General features: G+C 45.1%; 1 protein-coding gene and 1 long non-coding RNA gene across 3 annotated transcripts in view; one reads left to right on the plus strand and one right to left on the minus strand.

Moving 5' to 3' along the window:
- The window catches only part of LOC135908423 (uncharacterized), a 171584-nt gene that overhangs the window by 118479 nt on the left and 39734 nt on the right, over positions 1-13371 (plus strand). The gene's annotated exons all lie outside the window — the stretch shown is intronic.
- LOC135908436 (uncharacterized) lies at positions 2053-5661 on the minus strand. Its single transcript, XR_010566327.2, has 3 exons — positions 5166-5661; positions 3546-3755; positions 2053-2724 (listed from the first exon to the last, which is right to left on the minus strand). It is a non-coding gene; the product is annotated as an uncharacterized lncRNA (long non-coding RNA).

Here is a 13371-nt window from a genome sequence, read left to right on the forward strand (position 1 = left end):
GCGCTTTTGCAGCCGGGGGTAGTGCTACGGCACAATATATGCGATCACGACAGGCCAGCAGTGTGAAGACGACGACGACGATTTAGAAGCTAGCGCGGGCTGTTGCCTCTTGGCCAAGCGCAGCGTATTTTCCTTGTAAATATATTTGTACATAGCTTGTCGTCTGCGTCTTCCTACGTAACAATATATACCGTACGAACGAAAACAAACGTGACAGCAAAAAAGAACATTCAGTGGTGCATTTCACTGTGCAAGGCATGGTGAAAACATGTACTGCGATGGTCACAAAGATAAATCGAGGAATCATATCTCCTTTTCAGGTAGCCTTACCGAAGCCTTGCTTCCGCACATTTCCTATTTTTTGCAATCTCGTAGGTCTCCGCAATCTCCCTCGTCATCATTCAATGAGCCCTATACAGAACGGAAGTACATTCAAACATAGGCTTGCAGGGACAATCTCGGCTGTGAATACCCAAATGACCCAAGATTGTCCTGGAGAAGTGATATCGGTGCTCCTTTAATCTCTAATTGATGCATCTGCTGGTTTGACCAACATGCGTTCTCCCGCATGACAGTGGAATGGCATAGACAACATGAAGAGTGCAGGGGCGCGATCGGAGATATTTTGCTCGATATGCGTTCTGTTCAGTTGCTGCAACGTCACAAAGTTGCAGTATGCAAAATTTGTGACAGCGGGGCAGAGAGAGCAGCCATTCAAGAAGCGGTGTCCTCCCCGAAAATTTACTTCCGTCGTTTGTCGCCTGCTTGCAAACAGTATACTACAAAGCCAAAAGTTTCTCGTCTTACAAATGAATTAAATCCTTATATAAAAAATGTATTTTTTCTTCTCAAGCCCAAACGCGTTTTCAAATAGTAGTGCGTGTGACTACTGCAATTTATAACTATTAGGTTCTTTGCGTCGTCCCTAGGTGGTGTCGCGCACAGCGAGAAGGAAAAAGAAAAAAACGACGGGAAGACTGGCGCACTTTTCAAGAGGCAGCGACAACATTCCAGTGGCTCGCTGGCACCGATGATGTTGTCGATTTCTCTGTACAACCAACGAATTATTTGTTTCGAGAAACAAAAACGACGCCGGAATTCACTTTCTGCCATTTCTTCAAGCTCGTTTCGCATCGCCACCTGCTCTCCTCCTTCCTCTAGAAGCACCAGCGCAACAACCTAAGTTCCCAACGGAAGCGCCATTTTTTCGAATTAAAGTATGGATTGGATTCAAACGTGCCATTCCGCAGCTAAAAAGGCCGCCTGTTGGATCCAATCCAATCCACCAGACGCGCCATGCGAAGCCGTATGATGGCTCCAAACTTCCCAGCTCCCGTCGGGTTCGGTGCCTAGCAGACGAAATGCTCGGTGGGAGGATGATTGACAGGAGCGCGTCGTCATTTTGACGTCACCAAAAACGCGGCCGCGCCCCGCGGCTGGCGACGTCGGCGCGGAGTAGGCCAATCGCGCGCGCCGGTAACCGAACGAACGCGCCGAACAACCATCTCCGATCGCACCCCAGGGGTGCGATCGGAGATGGTTGTTCGGCGCGTTCGTTCGGTTACTGGCGCGCGCGATTGGCCTACTCCGCGCCGACGTCGCCAGCCGCGGGGCGCCACCCCGTTTTTGGTGACGTCAAAATGACGACACGCTCCTGTCAATCATCCGCCCACCGAGCATTTTGTTCGAACGCAACGGGAGTTGAGAAGTTTGGAGCGATCATACGGCTTCGCATGGCGCGTCTGGTGGATTGGATTGGATCCAACAGGCGGCCTTTTCGACTGCGGAATGGCACGTTTGAATCCGATCCATAGTTTAATTCTAGAAAATGGCGCTTCCGTTGGAAACTTAGGTTGTTGCGCTGGCGTTTCTAGAGGAAGGAGGAGAGCGGGTGGCGGTGCAAAACGCGTTTGAAGAAATGGCAGAAAGTGAATTCCGACGTCGTTTTTGTTTCTCGAAACAAATAATTCGTTGGTTGTACAGAGAAATCGACAACATCATCGGTGCCACCCTTACAAAAAATTTTAGTAACATTTTATAAACAGTCTTTAGACAAATGTTACTAGAACCTATCGACATTCTATAAAACGTCTTTAGACACCGTAACAACTTCCTAGTAACCTCCTGCCGACTATTGGCCACCGATATTGAATTGAAAGTATAGATATAAAATGTCGATAGAATTCTTACCGACTGCTTATTATCTTATGTCGTTAGAAAGTGTCAACTGTGAAGCGACTATTTATTGACCACCTTTATACATCCTAACTACTTGCTAGTAACATCCTGTCGACTATTCGCCACAGATAGTTGACAGGATATTACTAGATAGTCGTTAGGATGTATAAAGGTGGTTAATAAATAGTCGCTTCACAGTTTTTAGAAAGTACATAAAAATTTTATCCAGAGGTAATTACTTTTGCAATTATATATTGCAAAAGTAAGCTTTGATTATCTCTGAATAAAATTTTTATTTGCTTCCTAAAAACTGTGCAATGACTATTTATTAACCACCTTTATATATCCTAACGACTTGCTAGTAACATCCTGTCAACTATCTGTCTTTGGCGAATAGTGATTGCCAAGTGGCTAGGTGTGGCATGCAACAGAAGAAGACGGGTTTCCATTTGTGCTTGAACACATCCATTTAATATCCCCGGGCTAGTAAGGAGGACGAGTTCTCCAGTTGCCCTGGAAGTAGGCTGAAATGTTGCGTTGTGTAGTCTAGAAATGAGAAGAAAAAAGGCAATATATTAGTTTTGCTACAGTGACATGAGACAAGAAGTGCCATGAGAAGTGCACAAGAGACAAGCTTTCAATCCTGTGAGCTATAAACATCTCCACCTGTTTTGTGCAAAGTCCTAAAAATGCATGAAATGACTGAATTCGTGCATTAAAGCTGGGAGCGTGATGGATGTGCATAACACCAACAGATGCACGACACATAAACTCTATCGTACCAATTGTCATCTACAAACAAAAGCTGTAAATCAACTTCAGTTTAATGAACTTCGATATTCGTATTGTGACTAGTACATGGAAGTTTTATGTGTGAATTATCTTAGGAAAGGCAAGGTGTCAGTCATAACTATGCTGCAGCTTTGCTTGGGCACAGGTACATAGAAGAGTTGATTTTTATGTTGCACTTAAGAAACACGAAATGATACAAGCAACATGTAAGCAGTTCAACAGGCATTACGGACGTTCTACAGCAAGATTACAAAATGCCTTTGTTGTGCAGGCAGACATTGTCAAAGTGAGCTTGTTACTAAACATGTTAGCTTTCCACAAGACAGGATATTATATTATCAGTGCATTCACATGACCAGGGCCTCTATCACAAAAATACACATGCCAACAGTAATGACAATTTTCTAGTTATGGTGGCAAAGCTTGCATTATAATATGCTATTATAATCAGGTTAATAGCTATTTTAGCAGGAAAGAAAGGAGTATACCCTAAGATAGCATTGAAATTGCCATGAAAGGAGTTTTGTTGAAAACTGCACAAAGAATATTAAGATGCTTCTTTGTGACATACATACCTACTATGGTGTTGACCTTCTTGGAATCCAACGGATCCTTCTGTGGAAGGCATTTGACAGCCGCCCAAAGAAGGACCTCCCTTCAACGTGTTCTATTGAAAAAGGAGCTTTAAGGAGGCCCTCCGCGAAGTGAAAGCCTGAGTTGTTAGCATCCAGGCACAGCCTCTTCAGCAGGCCCTTTTCAACGTATACACTGTCACCGATGTCTACCTGTGAAAGAATACAACAACCAAAGATTCATTTTATACGCATTTGATCAAGGAATGGTTAGGAAGTAGGGTAAGGTTTGCAAAAACGGAAGTCACTGCTTCTTGTTGATTCGGTTTAAAGAACAAAGCAGCCTTACGTATACCATACATGCATTGTACTGAGCTGTGTACTTTTACGTAAGACTAGAAAGTATTGGGAACTTCAATGCGAAAAAAAGACATGCATCTGCCTAGAACTAAGCAAATGTGTGCCACCCCTTGACACAGAGTGAGATCTGGTGCTGTTTTAGTGATTAGCAGACATTGAAAGCTTCAAGCCTCATCGAGTATAGGGCCAAGCTGTGCTCGATTAGTGGCGCACAAGTGCTCGAGAACTATCAAACAAGATGCAATTGTCTTCAAATACAATTCTGACTTCCCCTTGCAGGCATGCACTTTTAAATTTACTGACTGCACTTGGGTGTAAAGATTTTGTCTGACAGAGTGAATAAACAATATACGCAAGCAGCATTTTCATAGTTCGCGTAGTCTTTAATAGGTACTGATACCTTCAATTTAGAAAGCGCTGTATATTGGGCCTCATCAAACTAATTTCACAAAAGGTTTGTCAAGGTAGAAGCATAGAACTTTAGTCATTAGAAGACAGGTGAAAGTAGTTAATTATTGCAATTCTTACTGAAAATAAATTTCAGACAGCTCATCCCAATGAGAAATGGATGCAAGCAGTTTGTACATGCCACATAAGCATTTAGATATCAAAAATAGGGATTAGAGAAAACCTTCCCTTAGAGGTTCATTATTACAAGCAGCCATGCCCTCGAGAAGACATAACTTCTTTTTCTGTAGGCAGAAAGAGGCTCGAGTATTTTATTGACACATATATGTGCCCATGCATATATGTCATCTCTGTTGTAAACCTTTTTTTCATGTACATGCAAGGTGTGTTTATAACATCTCATTGTGCACAAAATTTGCGTAATAATTTAAAGACCGCGATTTTGTAGCGATGGTATTCCTTTGCGCTATTCGTTAGTAGGCTGACCGACGCCCCGGCCCGTGCTACGTACTGCAGCTGCCGGCCGTTAGCGGTGGGCGAGAAGAGTGATATAGAATCGAGGGGTAAGTATTGCTACAAAATCGCAGTCTTCAAATTATTACGCACTGCCGAACGAACACAAACTTTCAATGTGTTTTCATAATTGTGTGCCCATTCAGGCATAGCAATCAAGGCGGGTAGCAGAATGCAAGTACGCTGTAACATCAGAGGAAGCTTTCGCGAAATTGCTTGCTAAATGTGCACAGCAACATGGCTAACATACGATAGGAAAGCGCTTTGCTCTTGCTAGTTACACAACGCTCATTACGCAAATCATAAGCTTCAAGAATGCGCGCAAGCGCCAAACTTTCTTACCTTTCAAGACTTGGCAAACGCTCCTTCGTCTAACAGGTACAGAAGCACCGACGTTTCTCTGGCGCAAGCACTGTAGAACTGCCGATGAACTCCAGCTCCACAAAAGCACAACCTTCAACAGTCTTCCAAACACTACAATTCGAAGCCCCAGTACCAGACTTTTGACGAGAGCGCCGGCAGGCAGCTCGGCAGAACAAAGGCAGTTCGCACGGGAGCTGTACTAGGGCACTCACTGACGACACTGGTGGATCGCTCGAAACACACGGCGAACTAATGGCGTTACACGAGTCCGGAGGGTTTGGGATGGTCACTGCACACAACAAGCAGCACGTTTTGTCTAGGCACTTCTAAAATTTACCTCAAATACCACCTTACTGCAGGGAGCACTAACGACAACCAACGTGGTGTGTCGACCAAACAAATACTACAGTAGCGCCACTCTGCGGTTTTTTAGAAAAATGTATCTTAAATGAAAAAATTGCGTGTTTTTTCCTAATAACATTTGATAGAGTCTTTTAATAAATTTATTTGGTCCAGAAGTGTGTACTTTGTACTTTGTGATACGAAGTTTAAGGAAATGTATATATAATAAAAACTAAGCGGATGTTGCCTTCAAGATTCGCAATTGCTTCAGGTGCATGCAGGTTGCAAAAGCATGGCCTTCGAGATCAGACTGTCACTCAAAGGAAGCCGTAGTAGGAGGCGGAGAGGCATTTAGGCCCCAATAATTGGGTTTACAGTGCCTAGGTAGGCTTCCTTATTTATAAAGTGTATACGGGGACTTCAGCCGAACCATGAGCGAGCTATACAGACGCACGCGGTACGATTCGGTGTCCGATCCGACGTGCGGCGCTGCATGCTACGGCATGAGCGGCGCGTAAGCTCCGCCCACATCCAACTCCCCAGCTTGAGTTGATATTCACGTCGAGAAACGCAATATAAACAACTCTGCACCACACTGCTTCGCTTTACGCGAAGGCTGTCGATAAAATTATGCCCCTGTGAGTGACAGAACACTTCACGACGGCGGGTTGTCCACTGACGGCTCCGCTAAAGCCAGCGATAGGGCCGGTAGGCATAGCTAGGCGGACGCTGCAGCCGACGGCGCTTGCGATCCAGTCCGAGCTCGTCGAAGAGTGCTTATTTTTGCCAAAACAATGAACACTGTACACTTAGGTCGGCCGTAATTAAATACAATTGGTTTACTCGACGCAGTCGTTGCGAAGGGCAAACGTGCAAGCGAAGCGAGCGGCCTCGCTCAGACGGTCGGTGTGTGATGTCTGCTCGCGAAATGCCCTCGCGTCGCGGCTCCCGATCTCACCAGTAGCTTAGCGCTAGTGTACAAGGCGCTGGTTTGCGTAACAGGCACACGTTCGAGATAATTTTACTGAACTGGTAACTATTTCATGTCAGAAACAAACTGCAGCAGGCAAGGAAAAAGAATAACTGCGAGAAACCGGAAAGCCAGCACCGCCTCCGTGGAGGGAACGTCAGAGAACGTCACATGCCAGCCGCGCTGCCAATGGCTACGGCCAGACGACGGTGCAGTTGTCGGACACGTCGAACGATGAAAATCTGCCCGGTTTGTCGCACGCCGGACGTCCGATCCGGCGCTTCGGCACGGCAAAACACCTCGATTCGGGCTGCAGTTTCGGCGCGTCAGACGCCGGATTGGACACCAAATCGGACCGTGTGTCTCCCGCTTTAGTTGGCGAACACGAGCCGATCAGCGCGCCGTCTAGTGCGATGGTGCATGGCCTACGGGCTTCTTTGACACCTACTGAGCACAAATTCATGATCACCGCTCATATACACGCTTCCCATGGCACTAGCTGTCGTGTTTTCGAGAATACGTGCCCACATCTTGAATTGGTGAGACCATATTTTCTCTTAGCGTCCGGTATTAGAAGCATTTTTTTTTCTATGAACATTCTACTATCATCTGTTACTAAGAAGTTGATTAAAAATTAGGAAAACAGTTACTGTGCAAAAAAAAAACATTTTTTTAAATGCAGCCAGTCTTTGCATATTCATTTATAGTTCAGATGCTGTTATATGTTCATTTTTCACTAAATCATTTTTAACAACTTTGTAGTAACCAGTGTTACTAGAAAGTTGATTGCAAATTGTGGAAAGTTACACCTGTCCATGAAACAACACTGTCTTGCACCAGCTATGTTCACTGAATAATTATAACCTTATTGAATAATATTCATGCATGTTTTGTAACTTGGGTTATGTACTTTAAGAACATAATTATTTTTATTACCTTCCTATTGAATCGTGTTTTTAAAAAGTTAAAATAGTGTGTCTTAACTTTCTAGTAACTTTCTTTTTACATACTGAAGTTAGAAAAGAAGTAACCAACTTTCTTTTGACAAACGTTACTAAAAAGTAAAAGTCAATAGGATGTTACTAAAGTTGATAGGATGTTGATAAAAGTTCTAAAGAAAGTAAGGAAGCATTTTTGTATGGGCAGCGAGCCACTGGGATGTTGTCGCTGCCTCTTGAAAAGTGCGCCACTCTTCCCGTCGTTTTTTTTTTTCTTTTTCCTTCTCGCTGTGCGCGACACCACCTAGGGACGACGCAAAGAACCTAATAGTTATAAATTGCAGTAGTCACACGTACTACTATTTGAAAACGTGTTTGGGCTTGAGAAGAAAAAATACATTTTTTCAGATAAAGATTTCATTCAATTGGAAGACGAGAAACATTTGGCTTTGTAGTATACTGTTTGCAAGCAGACGACAAACGACGGAGGTAAACTTCCGGGGAGGTCACCGCTTCCTGATTGGCTGCTCTCTCCGCCCCGCTGTCACAAATTTTGCATACTGCAACTTTGTGACGTTGCAGCAACTGAACAGAACGCGTATCGAACAAAATATCTCCGATCGCGCCCCAGGTTACAAATCGTTTGCGATGTTGAGTCGTTGTTCAGTCGCGCTTCTGCACTCTACCATGGTTTCTAAGCAACTAGCCTGCCAACGTGTTTTAACCAGTCTGACTGTTCTCCCTGTTCTGTTGGAGTGTAGGGAAGCAGAAGCTGACAGAAAAAAGCATTCTTTTTTAGCATACCCACCGGATATTCCAGTACACCTGGCAATTTTTCTCAGCTGAGAACAGCTATTCGACACCAAATCTGTTTTAGACTTTCTAGATAATATCCATACACTACACATCAGCTGCCAAGTGGAAAGCTGTGTCTTTTCCTATTGTGGATAAATGCCCAAATATACGCTTCACAAGCTACACATTTCAACACCATTAAACCCAGATATATCCACAACGATAACTTCTGAAGCGGCTCCTTCCATGTGAGCACTGTGGAAATATTTCGGTAAGCTTCTAAACCAGCAGCTATTTTCCCTACCAGACACACAGGTTGGAAGATATGTGCATGAGGAAATTTTTGGACCAAATGAAGATCCATGCAAGTGGTGGTATGAGCATGGTGCCCGCTGTTGGCCCGACTTGCGATGTGATACTTGCTAATACCAGAAACTAGTCTGTCCAGTGAGCAGCTATTGTTGGCATCTAAAGGAATTAACATGCAGGAAAGTGTCTCTGCTCCCTGAACATGTCGAGCAGTCATCCTTCACGACATTAAATAACTGCAGTTACGATACCGTCAAGCGAAAGTGTTGCACCAAGGAATTTCGTTAACAAGAAAGCAGAATTTTTCTGTACGTTATTTGCTGTGCAATAAGATCTTTTTTCTTGCATATCTGGTTTATGAAAAATTGGCATTTTTGCAAATACAATATTATTGTAGCGGCAGCAGCATCGGCGTCACACGAGGGATGACGTAGACGCTCGCGTCTACACGAGGCGCGAGGGGCTGGCAAGCTCCGGCCCGGGCTAGCGTTCCGAAGGAGATTAATAAAAAGAATGCTACGCTAAGCGATCGGGTGTCGGTTCTTCCTCTCCTGCGAGAGTCCGAGACTTTACCGGTCTACGTGGTCGCTCATCGCCACAGTTTGGTGAACCCGGACGTGATACTGCCATACGCTCCTGTGGTAGAGACGACCATGGACCAGACCGATGCTACGAGAACTCAAGGCCAGAACCCTTCCGAGGAACACGGTGAAGCCTCCTGTTCCGCCATCGCTGTCCGCCTCCCACAGTACTGGGACCAGCATCCTTCGGCGTGGTTTCTTCAGGCCGAAGCGCAATTTCAAGTCGCTGGTATCCGCTCTCAAGCCTCGAAGTTCTATTACGCCGTCGCAGCGCTCTCACCCGCCGCCATTGACGAGCTAGCAGATTTGTTGAACTCCCCATTGTCTGCCGCCGCCTATGACGAGCTCAAGGCAGCACTGCTACAGCGCACAGCAGCTTCACAGCGTTCTCGCATCCAGCAGCTTCTGTCCGCTGAAGAACTCGGTGACCGACGACCTAGTCAACTTCTTCGCCGAATGAGCCAGCTGCTCGGAAACAACGCGAAATCCATCGACGACGCGCTGTTGCGCAAATTTTTTTGCAACGACTCCCGGCTAACGTGCAGATGGTCCTGCCGACAGCCCCTACCATGGGCCTTACCGGACTTGCCGCTTTGGCCGACAAAGTCATGGAAGTAGCCAGCCCAACCATCGCAGCCACTGCACCGTCTCCGGGTGACAATGCAACCGCTCTGCAAACTCTTCCCTGCTCTTCCACAGGGCAATCTCCGCTCGACTCCTTATGTGAGCGCCTGGAACGCATCATCTGTGGAGCGGAACATCACCGCACATCTCGTCGCCCACGCAGCCGTAGTTCCAGCAGATCAAGACACACGGGCGCCCAAAATGAAACCTCAACTGCAACGCCCGGCGTTTGCTACTACCACCGCCGTTTTGGAAACGACGCTCGTCACTGTCGGCGTCCCTGCGCCTGGCAGGGCAACAGGCCGGCCGACCTCTAACGTTGACGAGTGGTCCGGCCCAACACACAAGTCGCCTTTTTTACGTGACGCACAGAGTTACGGGACAACGATTCTTAATCGGCACAGGTGCTGACGTCAGCATTCTTCCCGGAAAGCACTCAGACCAAAAAGCGACACCTGTCTCGTTTTTGCAAGCCGTCGACGGCACCAGGATTCCAATTTTCTCTTCACGCTCCGTCATGCTAAACCTTAGCCTTCGACGAGCGTTCCGCTTGGATTTTCCTGGTTGCCGACGTCCATGGCATGGCAGCATCGACAGAATGCGGAGCACTAATCCGTTTGTCTTCCTTGTGCAGCTGTGTGGCCTTCTTGGGTGTTTCAACGTTGGCTGTCCGAACATCAGCTTGCTGAACCTCTCTGCGCATGTCCATCTTTCAACGCATCAAGACATCGATCAAGAAATACGCCCACCAGCATTGGAATCTTGGCATCCGTATCATCATTCTTCGGCAACACGTTCTGATTGCCAGGAACCTGGACTGCAGGGGGCATCACAGTGCACTCAAGCTATAAATGGGATTCATGCTCGTTTTGCAACCACTGGGCATGGCAGCATCGACAGAATGCGGAGCACTAATCCGTTTGTCTTCCTTGTGCAGCTGTGTGGCCTTCTTGGGTGTTTCAACGTTGGCTGTCCGAACATCAGCGTGCTGAACCTCTCTGCGCATGTCCATCTTTCAACGCATCAAGACATCGATCAAGAAATACGCCCACCAGCATTGGAATCTTGGCATCCGTATCATCATTCTTCGGCAACACGTTCTGATTGCCAGGAACCTGGACTGCAGGGGGCATCACAGTGCACTCAAGCTATAAATGGGATTCATGCTCGTTTTGCAACCACTGGGCATGGCAGCATCGACAGAATGCGGAGCACTAATCCGTTTGTCTTCCTTGTGCAGGTGAGCAAAAAGTATGGAAAATGTTTTCGTTCTAATGACCTATTCCTGTTGGTGCTGCCGTGCCCTCGGCTTTGTTGCTTGCTACAGGTTTTCACATTGTGTCTGAGGAAATTATTATTGTTAGCCGGTGACATTGAATCGAACCCAGGCCCTGACATGACCCGAATTTTACAACAACTTAATGATATTGCAGTCGACATAAAAGATATGAAAGAGAACAGATTACTGAACATAGAGAACAAATTAGATGCCCTGTCCAGGCTTGAGAGCCGAGTAACGTCCTGCCAAGAACAGGTTAGTTGTATGAGTACAACGATTGAAAGGCTTGAAGCAAGGCTTGAGCATCTTGAAAATTATAGTAGGAGGTCAAATCTGATCATATATGGCATCCCAGAAACTGAAGAGGAAACAAATGAATCGCTTGAAGAAACCGTAAACAAAGATATTTTTCATGATATTTTAGGACTCGACCCTATCCCTATTGAGCGGATACATAGGTTAGGTAAACCGGCAATTGACAAAACACGTCCTGTAATCCTAAAGCTTTTAGACAGTAGGCATAAAACTGTGATACTCAAGAACGGAAAGAAACTAAAGGGAAAAGATTATTCAATTGGCGAAGACTTTTCAAAGAACGTTCGTGAACTAAGAAAGAAACTATGGGATAGCGCGAAGCCGAACCGAGATAAAAAAGAAAGGGTTTCCTTGGTGTTTGATAAGTTATATATCAATAATATTCCTTACGTTTGGGACTGCGAAAAAAATGATAAAGTGAGGGTTCAAAAAAACGACGGGATCGGCGCAAGTCGGCCCGTGACGCGAAGTTGTACGCAGTTGCGAAACCGCTCACCGATAAAGTGAGTGGTTCATTTACCTCAGCTTCTTTCTTCACTAAGACAGATAGCTTGTCTTGCCATAGTAACACGGGCCAATCTAGTATAAAAAGCTTGAGAATAGTTAACATTAACGCACGCAGCGTTGCAAACAAGAAAGACTCGCTTGAACTTAAACTGCTGGAGTTCGACCCACACATATCAGTCCTGACGGAAACTTGGTTACATGAGGACTTAGCAGATGACCTGGTATTTCCTCCTCATTATAAAGTTGTTCGCAAGGACAGGACCTCAAGGGGTGGTGGCGTAGCCATTCTCTTAAAAGACTCTGTAGAATGCGACCTTGTATATGATGTTCCTGACCTTGAATGCCTTTGCATAAAAATTTCTTGCTGGGGTCATTCTTTCATCCTGTATGGTTGCTACAGGCCACCAGATGCCGCACCCGACTATCTTATTAAGCTACAACATCACCTGTCTCATTTCCAAAATAAGAAAATACTGTTAATAGGTGACTTCAACCTGCCAGATGTGTGCTGGTACCGCTTACAAGGCGGTGCTAAGTCTGGGAGCAATGCAGACGTTCTGTTTGATGTCATGCTTACTCATGATTTAGCTCAAATTGTAAATCAACCTACTCGTGTACAAGGTTCATCTTCCTCTATACTAGACTTAGTTTTTGCTAGCCGTCAATATTCTATGCATACTGTATCGGTCGAAACAGGCATTTCAGACCATCACCTCGTAAGCGTATCGATAGATTTAGTTAAGTCCCCTTACCACAACAAAAAAGCCAGTCACGTACGTTGTTTCAAGGATTATTCTAGGGCTGATGATGCCGCAGTGATTGATCATATGGAAACTTGTTTATCGAGCTTCGATGATAATGACGATGTCTGCAAGCTGTGGGAGCGATTCGTCGAAATGTGTCAATATTGTCTAAATGCCTTTGTTCCGAATAAACGCAAAAAAGTTCACAAACGCACACCTTGGATGACGCGGAAGATTATTCAACTGAAGCGAAAACTAAAAAGATCTAAGAAAAAAAACCACCAGTTAAGTCAGATTGAAACGCTCAAAAATAATCTTGAACGTGCGGTTCGTGAGTCAAAAGACTTCTACTTTAACACAACATTACCCAGTTTTGTTAAAAATGACCCAAGTAAATTTTGGAACTTCCTGAGTGACAGCAAGAAACATATCTCAAAAATAACAGCGGAGGGAGATACTTTGACTGATCCGATTGACATTGCACGCCATTTTAATTATTTTTTTCACAGCGTATTCTCTGAAGAAGGTGTACAAACTGTTCAAAGCGCATCAAATTTTCCTGTATCGGAGGTTGACTTTGTTAGCCTCCCTGGTGTATTTGCTTTGCTTTTAGAACTGAAACCTAAAACTTCTTCTGGTCCTGATAATTTACCCAATGTATTTTTGCGACGCTATGCCGAAATAATTGCGAAGTTTCTTTTTGTGTTGTTTAAAAAATCTCTGCTGTCATCAAAACTTCCGGTTGAATGGAAGACTGCTCGAGTTGTTCCCATCTTTAAAAA

This window comes from Dermacentor albipictus, unplaced genomic scaffold (assembly GCF_038994185.2).
Source record: "Dermacentor albipictus isolate Rhodes 1998 colony unplaced genomic scaffold, USDA_Dalb.pri_finalv2 scaffold_25, whole genome shotgun sequence".
Taxonomy (NCBI): domain Eukaryota; kingdom Metazoa; phylum Arthropoda; class Arachnida; order Ixodida; family Ixodidae; genus Dermacentor; species Dermacentor albipictus.